This window comes from Wasmannia auropunctata, unplaced genomic scaffold (assembly GCF_000956235.1).
Source record: "Wasmannia auropunctata unplaced genomic scaffold, wasmannia.A_1.0 LD336106.1, whole genome shotgun sequence".
Taxonomy (NCBI): Eukaryota; Metazoa; Arthropoda; class Insecta; order Hymenoptera; family Formicidae; genus Wasmannia; species Wasmannia auropunctata.
The window spans coordinates 1,979,698-1,995,920 of NW_012026784.1; the positions used below are offsets into that span (position 1 = coordinate 1,979,698).

The window sequence follows — 16,223 nt, forward strand, 5'->3', positions numbered from 1 at the left end:
CAGATCCGTCGTGAGCAATTTTAATTTTAAAATTATCATTAAGTTATCATTATATTTTATCATTAATCAAATAATGCTAACAGATATAATTAAATATACCGGTAAATCGCGAATAGCCAGGCCGTTGAAAACAGCACGTAAAAGCATCCGTCGAGCCGGTAAAAGCACACGGGGCCGATCGTTAGGAAAGCGACTGGCTGCAGACACCGACTTCGAAAGTGAGGCCTCGATCACGTTTCGTTCGACGCCGCGCCGGTTCGCACGTAGACGCCGCGCGCGGTCCGAGCTTTGTTTCCGTCCTCTTTTTATTCCCTTCGATCTTATAGCACGACGAACGACGCGGTCCGAATCCACGACAACGCGGCACGTTTTCACGGGGGCGAATCCCTGCTAGACGAAGTCGTGCTCGATCCGAGGCGAATTCCCGACGTTATTGAAAGACGTCTCCTGGATTTCTCGTGTGAAAAACCTCGTTGCTCGCGCGAGATGCACTTGTCGTTTAACGTTTCATGACGGTAGTTGGTTTAGCTGTGTGGATGCAGGCTGCAGCGGTTGGCTTCCCGCGAGAGGTTCCGTGTACCGCGCGATGTTATAAACGAGAAAATTTTCCCGATAAACCAGAATCTCGTACAAGCGTGTACTGATAGAAAAATTTTTCAAATAAAAGTAAATCTTTTTCTAGAGAAAAGGAAGAGAGAACGCGAATAATCTTTTGCGTGACACAAATCTAGTTTTGAATAACTTGTGAAAATTTATATTTACGTCGTGAGATTTGTAATCATGTTATTAAAATGTGTAATCTTTGACAAAATGACTTTGTAGATAAACAGCTTATCGTAGCGACTTTTTAATAGAGGACACAATTTATTTTACATACATTATTTTGTGTGTGTCTAATATAATATATTTTATATCAAATTATCTATTTACTGTTTATGTATATGATCATAAATAGTGACAAATAGATACGAAGTTGCAACGCTATTACATACAACGGATAACTAGAGCAAGACTCTATGACGCGTAATTGCGCATTGCAATGCCGATAAGCGAGAGACACTATGTACTTAATTCTCATATCGAAGTAGCGACTTTACCGTCATACCGCTTACCTGACGTCTCAATTCGGTGTTTCTCTCTCTCTCTCTCTCTCTCTCTCTCTTTCTCTCTTCTCTCTTTCCCGTACGAAATCCATCGATTTTCTGTACTCTACCATTGCGAAATTCTGCGGTTAACGTCAAGCGAATCGTTAATCGCGATCGCGAATATAGGAAAAGCCAATTTGAACCGAGGGCAAAGGAGACTGTACTTTCTCCGACGCGACGCTGTCGCGGAGATAAAATGTGCCGCGAAAAGAAAATCGCTCGAATGATCCTTCGTAAAATTGTATCACGATAAGGAGCGGTAGGATAAACGAGAATATCCGCTTCGACGTGCTGTCTCCTACTCGAGGAATCACGCGTCTCTCGCCACGTGCTATAGAGACGTGTCAGCCGACCAAGATCATTTTCTAAATTACATCGTGTCCATTAGCGACGAACGAGGCTGCATCGCGCGAATCGCCGCATCAGCCGAAACCGTTTACGCGTGCCGCCGATGCGCCAGCGGGTGTCCTCCGATGTATTCCCACGTTCCCCGTCCTAATTCCGGCGCGCCTGAATTCCAAAGGTAAACAGACTAAACCGTTGGCTGGCTTGAAAGGATTTACATTTCTTTTAGAAAGGCGACACCACGGTTACGGACCGCGTATACACGCTTACGTGAAACGCGCCCAGACGAAATTTTCGCCGAGAGTATTCTACGACTGGCGTCGCGTCGCGCGTTTCTCGTCTTTTTTTTCCCGGCCCCCTATACAGGTTTTCCCTCGAGCGAGACTCGGCCTCGCGACGCAAGGGGAAGTGCGACGGAGAAACTTCCGTTCTTTTCGTAAATGTGACCGAAAATATTATCTCGCAATTTGAGATCCGTCATCGTACTGTTTCCACGTTTAATTTCCGGTGCGGAGGTCGCGCATCAGGCAGAAGGCGCGACAAACCGTTCGATTCGTTCTATGATCAACGCGGCTATATACGATAGGGCGAATAGGAAATAAAAGAAGGGCGCCGAACGGGTAGAAAATTCGCGATTGGTTAACCTACTTCGCCCAGAGCGAATCCAGCTATTCTGGAAGTCTTTCTTGTGATTTTACGACAATCACGGTTGAACTTCCGCGGTAATATTGCGCGCTTCCGACTGTGCGGATTTCGGATTTAGACAGCTTCCAACGGAGCGCTCGCGAAAGTTAAGAATTACATTTCCGCGGAATTACGAAGGCGGCTTCGAAGAGACAAAACGTACAATTAGAATTTCAAAATATAATTGCAATATATATGTACATATATGTATAAAATATTATCAGCTGATTTATAATTACAGTTAATTCCAACGTGCAACATGATAAAATGTTCCTATCTTGTAATCGATATCCCAGCCTGCGAAAATTGAGATCGCGAATTTTTGCGAATTTTCGTTCCGCAATTGCTGATTTCAACCGAGGGATGCGCGTATTCGTCGATGCAAGAGGATTACACACCTGTGGGGGTTGCGACGGCAAGCGACCCGCGTCGTAGAATCGGTGAACGCCGCGTCTACCGCGTCGCGACGCGGTAGAGAGAAGGGAACACGCGCGCGCGCGCGCGCGCGCGAGAGAGAGAGAGAAAGGAAGAGAGAGCGCGCGCGAAAGATACGTGGGGGTGAGAGAGAAGTCGCGATTGGTTAAACCCGCTCTCGGAAAAGCCCGCCTGGTTGCTCGACCGGCCGGCACTTCGCTCAGTTCTCCACTGCGCTCCGTGTGAAGCGGAGCTTTCGAGATATCTCTCCTCGCTTCTCCCTCTCGCTCTCGCCGCGCGGGATCCGCGCGGGATCGACCCTTCGATCGGGATCCCGTGCGAGTGCCAGTCACGTCCGCCAGGAAATCGTGAAGGGACGAGGCAGCGGTGTGACCTGACCTAGCCACATTTGAAAAGAGCCGAGGAAGGGGCAGACGAAGGGGTTGAAGGAAGGGACGACAATGTGCGAGAGGAAACTGCTGCGAGTGCTCTAGGACGAGAGGACCTGAACTAACCGAGTGATATCGGACACCCTCGAGAAGGATCCCTCCCGGGAAAGAGTGCGATTCAGGATAATCGCGGTGAGCAATCTCTATTATTGCGTTATCATTATCAAGTTTCTTGAAAACGATTTAGGAAACTCTCGTCGGGATCAAATCTTCTAACTTTTTATTTGGCACGCGAAATAAAAAGTTAGATTGATTCTCTGCCGACAACACTTTTGGAAACAGAAGAATTAAATAATTCTCGTTAGCGTTACGTCGTTGGTGAACATATGTTTATCGATAATTAAATTTTTTTAGATGTCCTTAAATTATGTACAACTGTATTAATGTGTAATTATTTTAGTAGATTATCTTTCTGTGAAAATATTGCTAAACGCGGAAAACGTTCTGGCACATATTCTCTTTTATTTTTATTTTGCTGTTACGTTTTCCTGATTGAGATAATCCTTTGCGAAAATATTTCTTTTCACGAAAGACGATTTACACAATAGGCGAATAGATACGTTAGCTGTTCTTGGGAATTCTCTTGGAAATTAGAGAACAAAGCTAAAGAGACTGTATTACAGGTACAAAGTGATCAAAGCAAGCAACGAAGCGCAGTCGGCGCTCGTAAACTCGCATGATGCTCTCTGTGTGCAGTTAAGGGATGATAGGGGAAAATTAAGGAAACCTCTGTGCACACTATTCTCTAGCTTTGTCAAGACTATGCGCCCCTAATTTAAGTGCACGGCCGTATTCCTCTGAGCTTGAAGCTTAATGCTAAAGGCACTCGACGTTTATTCTCGGTGGATCTTTCGGTGAAATTTCAGTTGAAAATATAATCGGGGAGAGAGGATTATGTGGTTAACCATCTATAATAATAGGATTATTCGGGTCACTCGTGTCTTAGCACGACACACTTATCTCTAGAAGTTATACTAGAACAAACAATTTTGTCGTCTATTTTCTGCACGTTAATTTGCAAGGAGCTCCTTACTTTGAATCGATAACTATTTATCCATAAAATTGAACATTTTAATTGTCCTAAATTAACCAAAGAATTTGTTGCGAGAAGGACCTTCGTGTATTAGATGTAGGGCACTTTCTAAACAACGCTAATACGAGACGCGCGAGGCCTAATCGCGCACGGGTTTAAAGAGACGATATTCGTTAGAATATAGGAAATCAATACGCTCGACTAACGACGTTTCCGCGAAGATTTAAGGATGATCCCTCGGTCCCATCCGGCATATAGGTCACATCTCGTTTTCGCAAACTTTTATATATCTTATTCGGAGAAATTGCGTCGTCCTCTGGGCGACGCCACGTTACTCTGCTCCTTCTGCTCCGCAGGGTCGTTCGATCCATTCTTAATTCGGATTTTGCGCTATTCATAGACCGACGGAATCGATTTGTATCCGTTGTCGGGCGAGAAGAAACTTTGGCGGTGTGCTCTCCGACGTTTGGTGTCGATCTTATTAAGCGGGGACAGGTATTGCCACACGCGGTCATCAAGAGAGGATCGCGAGGACGCGTTGTGTGTACATATGCGCGTGTGCACATAGTGTGGTATACGTATGTTTGTATGTGCGGCAAACCGTTGCGCTACCACCGCTCTTAATGAGACCTGAAGACCGTTCAATTCGTTGCACGCGTGACTCGATGGCTTTTCCGTGACTCCGTCGATTTCCGAGCGAGAATCCCGGACGAAGCGCTGTCCTGTCTCTCTCGTCCGGGATAGCGCTCGGAAAATTGGGCTGAGTCAATATTATCACGCAGCATTTTATATCCATTCTGTCATCTTTCATTATTTCTCTCCATAGAAAAAAAAATATTTTATCGGTATACAAAACTGTGAGCAAGATTTTTTCAGATTTGGATATTAAATATTGAATGTACAGATCAATTGCGCCGAAGGGGCACTAAGCGACTTTTAAATTGTTATAAATAATTTTAGTTTAGTTCTTAAAAATCGATGGATATTTCTACTGAAAGATGTAAAACAAAAATTTTAATATGAATGGTACGGCCCGCGCTAACGTAGGTATTCGATGATGAATGCCTAATCGATGGAACGATTTGCCGTTGTAGCGTGCTCGCCGCGGAAGTATATTTTATGTATGACGTTCGACGGCCAGTAAGACAGTAGGACTGCGGTATGGGCGCAGGAATGTAAAACGATGTAACTAGTTATGGAATTCTAGTCATCCTGCATTCAGACCGAAACACCACCCACGTTGCATTTCTAGATTTGCGGTTCCACTCGCCCGTGCATCCTTAATCGGTTCGGTTTGCGGGTCTATTGATCCCTGGCGTTAACCGGATCCCGAATTCAGAACGCGAAATCGCCGCTTGATTGGCATTAATCACGGCTGCGAATGCATTCACCTCGACTGGTAGGTTCCTCGTCACTCGTTTTGTACGTGGATACGATCTACAATTATATCTCGTGCGATTTGTTCGTGAAACTGCTGTAGAATTCTTGCCGGTATAGCATAAAACTTGACGAAAGTCTAGCCTTACTTAACGTTGGCTTAAAGTTTGCGGTAGGAAGTTCAAGATATCACAAATTATTCAGAATCTGAAAGATTAGATCACAAACTGCGGAGGTATAAAATGATATTAAATATGAACATCGGGTTATTCAGTGAGCTCAATAAAATTCTACAAAGTAAAAAAGAAACTCTCGATTAAATAAATTGAATCAAGGAGAGAAGGAAAAGTAAAGTATAATAAAGATATATCAAATATAAAAAAAAGAAACAGAACTAATTATAACTAAGACAGTTGGCGTTGGGAGCACGTGAGGTACTTTGAGAGCGAATCGTGCAAGTATTGACAGGATAATTGAAGTAACATTTTAAATTTCTTAAGTATGTACAGACTTTAGCTTAATAAAGAACATATACGTGCGTATCGTGAAACACGTACAGAGTGTCGGAGTTACTCGAGCAATCCTGCATTAAAGGATACTGTTCCACTGCTAGTTTACACTCAGTTTAAGATTGCCTTTGCGTATCTAAGTTGCGGTAACGTCGGAAACTTTGCGCGCGCAAGTTCTTCGCCCGGGTAAGTGTCGCCCAATCTCGGCGACGCGTCTCGCAACCGCAACGCAGCTTGTGTGCAAAGCAGCTTTCGCGCTTGTTTTCTCCGTACGTATGCCTGTGCATCGCCGAGAACGACGATCATGTTGCTCGAACTCGGCTCGGATCGTACGCACGCGACACGACGGAGCGCGTTGTAGAAACCGCCTAGCGAACTAGGTCGATCACCTTCTTTTTTTTTTCGACCGCTGCCGCAGCTGTGACGCCGTCGCCACCCTTGTATCCAATCTGCTGGCTCCTCGTGCGCACGAAATTGCATCTGTTTCATCGGCATTCAGGAAGAGTGCCAAAGTTCGGTCTCGCTCCGATCGCCTCGCGGGAAACCGATTCTCCCGCTCCTACCGAGGAATCCGCCCGCGCTCCTGCGCCCCGCCACTATGCGGATATGTAGTCGATCACACGGAATATCAAAAGGTCCCGGAGGCTCTCTTCGTGTGCCGAGAATTTTCAGGCTTTTACAACGCGGTCGGTCGACATTTATACGGATATTCCAGGGACACGTTAACAATTCGCGTTCGCGTTTTTCAACGTTCATAAAACCACCAGTCATAGTTCACTATAGAAGAATGAAAAATTTAAAATTAAAAATAAGAGCAAATTGATTGAAATAAATAACGCACATGGATTCATATGAGTTATATAAATAATCAGCACTGAAATATTTTTATTGTGGAAAATCGCTTTCGAAGGATCTAAAATGTCGTACTATCGGAGCGATCAATATAGAAGGGATATATTATATTTCACAGAAGATCCGCCAGCGCGCGTGCGTGCAAAAATTTACTGTGAGAAACGGTAGAGTCGGACGTACTCCCGATTTTTAACCGGAATTATAATGCGAGGTTCGCTTAACTGTAAGCGAAATTAATTAAATATCCATGCAATTTCGCTAGAGGCGACGAAATACGAACTACGTATGAAACTACACACATATTTGCCCGCTTCATTAAACTTCTGTCTGCTATTTAAACGGGAAAGCAGGGCAGTAACGATGGCCTGATAATGGCATTGTAATGTCGCTGTCGTCAAATATTCCATAAGCGTTCTCGAAAATCTCACTCACACATGCACACACATACGACCGTGATATCGCCGAGCTTATTCGGCTGCGGAATTACTTTAACTTTCGTTCACTTTCCTCAAAGAGCAGGATTGTTTTACACGGTGCATATTGCACGTTTTATTAGTCGGCTGTCTGGCGAATTTGAAATGTGCTCGCTCAGCCCTTCAGTGAAGCCAGCTTGTGAATTTTAATTAAAAACCATGCGGCGTGATAAGATGTTACAATGTTACAGCTCGCCATAAAAATAAAAGAATATTATTATTGACAATGCCACATTTCTGCAGTCACGAACTTAATTACATTTGATAAACTACGTGCACGGTCCTTGCCTTTGCGTTCGCTATTATTACACTACAGAGAAAATACAGCTGGGAAAGTATCTGGAGCGCAAGAGAATTTACTCTTCGTGTTTAGCTGCCATCGCTATTTACATTCGTGCGTACTGCCGAGCAAACATAATTTTTTTCTATAGATAATTTTATACTTGCCACATTTAATGAGTACGGATTATCTCTGCTATCTGTTTCTCTCATATGCGGCTTTTCTATGTAACGTGAAGTCAATTTCTTGAGAAATGGGATCCCCATATCGCGTAATTAATATATTTTGGTGTAATACATTATCGCGGGTACCGTGATCCTGATTACGTGTCATCGCAACTCCAAATTGGAAATATCTCCCTCCACGTTACCGCTATCAAGAGCCATCAAAGTACATCCGAACTTATTGCTACGTAAGTGCGCGTAATGTATCCCAACAACGTACACACTCGCGATATTACGTGTACGTACGTGTACCGTCAAAGGCTGTTCTCGGTTTAATGTACGGTGTCCCATAAGGTGCATATATCTCCCTTTACAACCAGGAAGCGGGCACGGTCCCTTTACACCCGGCGGTATTCATAAATCCAACAAGGAGACTAAGGAGGAGGGAAGAGGAGGTGGTGGAGGGCGGAATGCCTGGCCCGTCGTTGCCCTCTCGTGTCTCTTTACTCGCGCCGCCGCGCCGACTCGTCATCCTCGCATTTATTATCGTTCTCCGGCCGCGGCGGCGATAACTCGCGGGCGTGGTGATCCTCGATATGGACTCGCCGTCATCACCCGCCGTGACGACCGAGCGGCGAATCCCGCGGAGGTGCAGATACGAGCGAGATTGCGGCGCGAGTGAAACGCGATGCACTCGCGTGTCGCACCTCCGCGACGTTATCAGGGATCTCCCGGCGCCGATACGAGCTCCGATATACGAAAATGTCGAGATACGCGGGCCGACTTCGCCGCCGTCGGGAGAAGTTCCGTCTAACCGCGGGATTGCGCGATATCGGGTTTTCTCGTTTCGGAAGCCGCGGTTAAGCCGATCGGACGATGTGCGCCTCCGCTGATTTGCGATGATTGCAACTCGGCACCTTCAGCTCTCGCCTTCGGCTCTCGTTCCTCCGCGCTCGCGTATCGCGTGCCGTTCGCTTGTTTACTTTGTGTGACCTATTGTATTTGTATCCCGCTTAATCAGTCATAAGAATTTTTTTTCAGAGTTTCATACAGTAATATTTTCATACAGAGTTACAGAACGTTCGTTTATTGAGCGAAATTGTGATATTGTGTCCGCGAAGTGATATTGTTGTTTTAAAAGCTGAAATAATAACTGCTTTCGTTTTCTTTCTCATTTATTTCTGCGATAATTACAATTGGTAAATTATATCGTACTGCTTCGAGTACGCTTCTTCAGTAAACGCTCAACGACAAGTAATATTCCGCTCTTGATCTTAATTCCGCGCCATTAGGGTATTGCCGCTATTGCCACTCAATATAGAGCCCGCTTTTGATATTTAAGCTCCTTAAATATGAACGTAAAGCCGATCTGTGACTCTTGTCATTTATGCATTTTAAAGCACAAACTCGTCATGCTTTTTGTCACTCGCAACTATCTCCTGCAATACCATTTTGTGAAATTGAGTCGCCTGCTGACAGTATTTTAATAAATGACGATTGCAAATCCGCTCCGTACGAGATCGGTGGTATTATATAGATTTTTCCAACAATCCCCTTCGAGCTTCTTCTACAATTAATTATTCTGCAGTGGATATTACTTTCATTGTTAGCAAAATGAGCTTTTCAGACTCGCATTTGAAGATGATCAATGAATAAAGGAAAACGGTCTTACCTTTATTATTCAGACAAGTCAGTATCCAGTCTGCGCGCGCGGGTATTCTCACTTTACTCGAAGACGTAACTTCGGTCGATCGAGTTGGCAAACCGAAGCGGAGAAATTTATAGGGAACGAAGCCAATTATTTCGCCGTATTTACATTCGCAGGCGAACATGAAATACGGGGTTCAATTCGCGATTGATTGGCACCCGTAAAATACCGCAACCCTGCAGTATTTTGTCATAACGAAATACGGTTATATGCGAGTGAAGTTTTCTTTCTGAATGGCGGTCAATTTATTTTCCTATTATTTTGCGGCTGTGGAAATTCGTGATTTTACCGCCGTTATTACTTAGAGACGGTTTCGTCTTCGTGAAGAATTCCAAACGCGATGAAACTCTTCACCCGTACTAAAGCCCCCCGAGACTTTACGGATGGCGCGCGGGACTTGAGAGCGAAGCTCAATTTTTCATTTAACCGAGCGTTGCCGCACATCCTTCTCCTCCTCCTCCTCCTCCTTCGGTTTTTCTCCTCGCCAAACCTCGCGGCTGGCGGTTGCGCGAACATAATTTCGCGAGAGAACTCCCGCGAATTGTTCGCCCGCTCGAGTTCTCTCTTTAACGAGCCCGGGCTTTTCACGGGCACGTTCGCCGCGAGCGAAGCCGCCGCCGAAAGACAATGGTGGCGCGCCGAGAATAGTCAGTTTGTTGAAGAATATGAACGTTGTTACTCGCTCGCGCAGGCCACACAAACTAAAACTACTTGATCCTACAATTCTTTATCCTGAAAGATGTATATTTGCGCGCGGATTCTCGTACGGTATATTTTCTCGCCTCGCAAGGTACTGACAAATGAACGCCTTCCGTATATCAGGTATCCAAGTTATGTTTCTATGTCAAACTTGAGAAATAGCGTTTTAAGATTTTCCGCGGAGCAAATGTTACAATACATAAAGTTGATGCATCTCGTGTCATACGAGGAATTTATAATTTTCGGGAAGATGTACTATACTTAAAAAAATATAAATAATCGTAAAGAAAAAATAAGTAACGGAAGAATAAGTTACGAGTAGAGTCAATTTTTGTCATTAATATTAGAGACGTATTCGGCTTATATCGATGACGTCAGCTTCTGCAATATCGCGTAACGGCCACTAGACGGGAAATTATGGCCAAGTTCGACGGGCGTGCTAAAAATTTCATTCAGCGCGAGTTTAGAGTGACCTATTTCACGGCGACGCGAAATGTTGGATCGGGGTAAAAAGTGTCTTACTGCAGGGAGATAACCGCGGGGCGCGCGCGAGACAAAACAAGTTTAACTCTCGGCTACTATGGGTTGAATTCGAGTGACGTAAGTGCGCTGCACGACGACGCTAGCGCAATAAAACTGCCATTATATTTTATTACTCGTGAGTCGGTACGCAATTCTCCAACTCTCTTTTCCATTTTTTAGTGTCACAACGGATAGAGGGAATGGCTAGCCGGTGTTGCAAACAACAGCCACTCCGTAAATTTTTCTAGATATTTTACAATCTCTCTAGGTACCAAGGGTACATTTGACTGTGTCGTGGTGAAGAATTAAGCAGAACGGCAAACTACCAAGAATTTATAGAGGGTGCAAATATTTTTTCGAAGTATATATCCCGACGCGAACCAACCAGCTTGGTTAATATTCCGCATCTGTGGCACGCGTTTTTGAAGAGCAGCAGTTTTGATTTGAGTAGAAGAGTCATATTTTTAGATATTTTAAATTATTAACAAAAATAGATGACACATGAAAAGAACGATTTTGCTGGAAGGTCAAAAAATTTAGATTTGAAAATAATTTTATTAGACCATCAAAATAATTTTGTTGGAAACTAAAAAATGATAAGCATTGCTGTAAAACGTTTTAATATTCTAGCAATTAGATTGACTTTTTAACAAAATTATTTTGATAGTTCAACAAGAATTATTTTCAGATCTGTATGAGCAAAATCTTTGTTCTTTTCGTGCAGAGATATTTTAGACATCTCTTTTATTGCAAGATAAAATTATAAGATAATATTCTCTTATAACAAACATTTGCGCACTTTAACTATTTAGCAGAAGATCTGCGAATCATGTTCTAAAAGAATCCTTAAGGAATTATTAGACTTCTTCACACAATATCGATTTGGAAATTCATAGTACGTCTCATTGTTGAGAGAGAATACGTTATCCCCGTCTCGTTCGCTATTTGCCAATCCAATTAGTGTGCCCAGCAGGCGAACATACAGTTCCAGTCGTTACCAGGGATGATATCGATTACCCCAAAGATCTTTCGAGAGTTGCAGTATAACGGGTCAAGAGGCCGGCGGGAGTGCAGATCGATTTTCGGGACGAAGTGAGCCGGGCGTGTTGTGACAAAAATGAGAGGACGCGTGGTATCTCTCGCATTATTTATGTGAAAGGACTCAGAAGTCCTTGGGAAAAGTTCCGAATATACGAGCCGGGGAGAACTTTCCCGACTGTTTTAGTCTGAGTATGTTCTGTTTAGTGACGTCAATTGAAAAATCGATAATTGGCAGATAAATGCATTTTTTAATAACTATTAGTCTCTCACTTGTTTTAGAACACTCGACTCATACTCACTTGTTCTTAGAAATTTCGTTATAATCGAGTATAGTTCGAACGGGATATTTGCCATAACGAAATTCGATTACGTTTCCGAGAGCGTTGTTGATACAACGAAATTTCAATACTACAAACTCAATTTGCAGTTTCGACGGAGTTTGTTGAGATTGTATTTATATTCCTCACTTTTACACGTCTCAGCTTCGGCTTCAAATCGCATGAAATGGGAAATTATACATTCACGCATACTATATATTTCTTACTGAGTATAGCTTCGTCTTCTGTGTTTATCTTAATTTATTCCATATATATTGATACTTAATTTCAATTAATTTGATAAGACCGCGTTTTGAATCGCGCGCGTGTAACTAGATAGAGAAAACTACTTTACTGCAATTTTGATGCACAGAGGCGAAACAGCTCTTAGGTGGTTAGATGAAGGTGCTCGTCGCGACAATTAAGTTTTCTCAAGCCTAATATCTCAATTTTCGGTTAACACGCCTCCTCAATTTTCGCGACGGGACAGCATGGGAGACGTGCGGTAATGTGGCTTCTTCATTACGGACTATCGATCCTACACTCGTTAAGGTGACATCAGATTACCGCTAAGTACTCGGGTACTTAATTATTTCGCGAACTTCCCATCATATTACGAGCAGAAGGGAGCTCTGCAATATTTGCTATTACTCATCCACCGACAACATCCCTGAGCTGTATATAGCAAATTTGGTAAGCACCTTACAAATACGATGGATAGGAAACAGAGGGATTGGAACGTTAATTAATTAATTAATTAAGAATTATACTGCACATGTGGGTGTGTCTTTAATCCGAACCATATTAAATTTTTTCTATATTATAAAAATTTAGAATAACAATTAATTAATAAATTTCAAAATTATTGTTTGAAATTAATTAATTAATTATACAAAAATGTCATACAGCCATGCAAAAAATTAAATATAAATATGTTCTGCATTTAATGATATATTTTTTATATTTTTATTTATTTTATTTTAACATACGTTAAAGCAGAGAATATTTTTCTTTTTAATGTCAATTAAAATTTCTGTTTTAAGTGTTCGAATAATATGTGTACTATACATAGAGCGATATTTGTATATTATTGAGCAATCTCACGCGCATTTATGCACCGTGTTTTAAGCCATATGGCGATTATCTGTCACGAAAAGTAAGTAGGTAATAGATCCTAACGGTCTGGATGTTGCGAGGGGTCTGTAAAAGTACCTATAGACGCCTGTATATCGCCGCTTAACATCAATAAGTGTACTCGAAGAAGACATTTGTTGTCACGGTGTCGTATAATACGACCTGCTGTTGCAACAGCACTTTCTTCCGACAGCATATATTCAGAACTTCATCTTTTTCTATTTCCAGATAAACCAAATCGTTTTCACGCAGCCATGAAATAAAGCGTTAAGTATACAATCGCATTTAATAGATTTGTGAAGTATTACAGGTGAGAGAAAGTGTTAATATGTAGATGTGTTACTTTATTTTCTCTTCTTTTTTTTCTGTTTGAATATTCTCTTAACGGAATGTGAATTCTGCGTTGATATCTCTAGTTAGGAGTTATTTAAATTTTGGTACAATGGAGAGGAAGCAATATTCGGAGATTTTTGAAATAAGCGCATTTAACATGTGAAAATAAAAAACGGGCAAGAAATATTTCATTTTCATACATTCAGCATATATTCTCTACAACTAATTCAGGATAATAAAAAAAGGGGGGATTCGTATTTCCGAATCCATAATTTCTGCGCATTCATTGGAAAATCGTCACTTTTTATGTTTGCACGGACGATATTTGATATCGCGATGTAAATATTCGTAACGTTATGCAACTGGAGCATATACATACACGCACGCGTATGCTGGCACGCGAAACGAACTGCATTAATGTCCCTGTCCACGGATGGTCGCGCATAACGATGCGATTTGCGCAGGTCGAAACAATAAGCCCGATTGTGTGCTGGAGTAGCACACGCGAAATTAACGAAGACAGGCGTTACGCACATTCGAAATTTAAATTCCACGCTGGGACCCGGACAAACGTTGTCGACGATAATTCACATTGACACGCGCATTGCGATCCGTAACGCTCTCGTGTCATGCTGAATTAATGGATCAAAAACAGAAGTTAACAAAAGGGCTTAAACGGAATAATTTTAATTCTACACACGTAGATAATCGATTTGCGATACGAGACTAGCAACTGACCAGTTGTACAAAAATGCAGTAATTATTAACGATTCACCCCGCCACGACAGTTTCAAGTATTGGTTGATCTGCGCCGTTTGATATTAAGGCATCGAATACGACGACCGCGATTACGACTTCAACGGGTTATGACTTTTAAGCTTTTCAGCACGAAAAACATATGAAAGTTAGAAATTCCTGAACTAATAATATCAAATTTATTGCGCAAGAATCCGATAACAGCGATATATCTTTTATTGGGTTGTAAAAAGGTAACGCGATATTATGACATAATATTACGATGTTTAATAAACATAGAAAAATACATGTATTCTCTTTAAAACATGGAGATTTATGCCATTTTATATCTTACCATTAGATGTTAACCTGACATTTATTGCAATTTTATGTGCCCACTATTTTCTCTTCAACGGTATAGCACAGCGCGATGAAATAAATTAGGGATAAATGTCTGTAACATCTATAAATTTTATTCTCGCTAATTGGAGAGAAATACTCTACGTAATATATTAATTATTATCAACGGTAATTAATAACGATCCCTGCATACATGCGGCGCTTTCGCAACATCCAAAGCAAAAGTCAATAATTAAAACGCGATTCATCATTTATATTATCATTATGTAGATTACATTTTCAATTTACATTTTCGTATGATTCCCGCATAACTTTCAATGTACTGCCGCACATTTTTGGAGCGCCATTAATTCCACCTTCATAGAAATTAGAAACGGCAGCGTTTTCGTCTGACAACGAAATTCCAGCTACGAAAAGTATGGCGCCGCGTATTGCAATTAGAGCCGCGCGAAGAAATAACTTAATTAGCGATCCGCGGGCGACCCGGACGGTGAATTTGCCGACGCGGAGGTAAAACGGAATCGGCGACGGAATTGGCGCGTGGAATTTATTTCAATGCGTCGCGTCGATGCCGCTCACGGGAAGTCCATATAACTTTCGTCATTCCTTCAATCAGACGGCGGACCACCTAGAAAAGAACCGGAGAAATCCTCGTCGCTGGAAGGAGCGAGAACATGTAAATCTTGACCCCTATTCGGAACACGATTCCGAACAGAAGCACAGGAAATCCTCGCAAACTGCATGATTTCGTTATTTGATATGATCTTGAAGTAATAGTCGAAATATTCTTTCTCTCTCACCGGCCTGTTAACGGTACCCGTTACGCTGCGATAAATACACGAATTACGGGGGAGGGGGGGAGTCTTTATTACAAATGACCCACGCGATAGCTTCTAATATCTGCACGTAAAACGTGCAATTTATGTTATAGCGAGTCTTAAAATATGATTAGCAGAAAGTGCTTTATTACTATAGTTGGCGACGGAACAATTTCTTTCTCTCTCGTTTGCCGATTTGCCGCATCGCACACTTTCGCGATTCATTTCACAGAGTGCCGTTGAAAGCGATGAGAACGCATCGGCTCCTCTTTTTTTCTCTCTTTAATCTCGTTAGGCTTTCGCCGATGAAATTGCGTTAAAATCTCGTACTCGTAAATAGCGCTTACATCGCCGGTCTCCCACGTAACGTTTTTTCCCGCGCGTTTTCCGCGTTCGTATTTTCGAGGATTAAATTTGCTTCCACACGTGCCGTTCGCACGAACCCGTTTAAAATCGGCCAATACTCTAGAATATTTAACAAACGATTCACTCACGATGTTTTATCGAAATAACAAAAATTTATCCATTTGTAACTTCATGTTTATATGTTTTTGCATTTTTGAGGTTTGCAACTTTTTCAATTTTTCATTATTTGTCTGCTGTTTCTCGATTTTATACACGTTTTATTATATATAAAATATCTTTTATTATATATAAATATCTGGAGAGTCAAAGATCTCTCTATTAACATTATCGTAAGTACAATTTAATCTTTTTAGATAATTTCTTTTAGTATATCAGTTTTATATTCTATTGTAAGTTTTTTTTAGTTATAATAATAAAACAAAGCGATAGATGATGCTATTACGAAACGTTTGAAATACAATAAAT

The 16,223-nt window shown here is 42.0% G+C and overlaps 1 protein-coding gene across 4 annotated transcripts in view; it reads left to right on the forward strand.

The window, feature by feature from the left end:
• The window catches only part of LOC105452016 (mucin-17), a 49,787-nt gene that overhangs the window by 10,020 nt on the left and 23,544 nt on the right, over positions 1–16,223 (forward strand). The window contains exon 1 of one of the 4 annotated variants that reach the window (XM_011692819.1): positions 3,111–3,169. The exons of 2 other annotated variants lie outside the window; for them this stretch is intronic. The gene's annotated coding sequence lies outside the window, so the exon portion shown is untranslated. Of the gene's footprint in view, positions 1–3,110; positions 3,170–12,648; positions 12,706–16,223 lie in introns of those variants that run through there. One more of the 4 variants, XM_011692811.1, reaches the window with a different exon arrangement.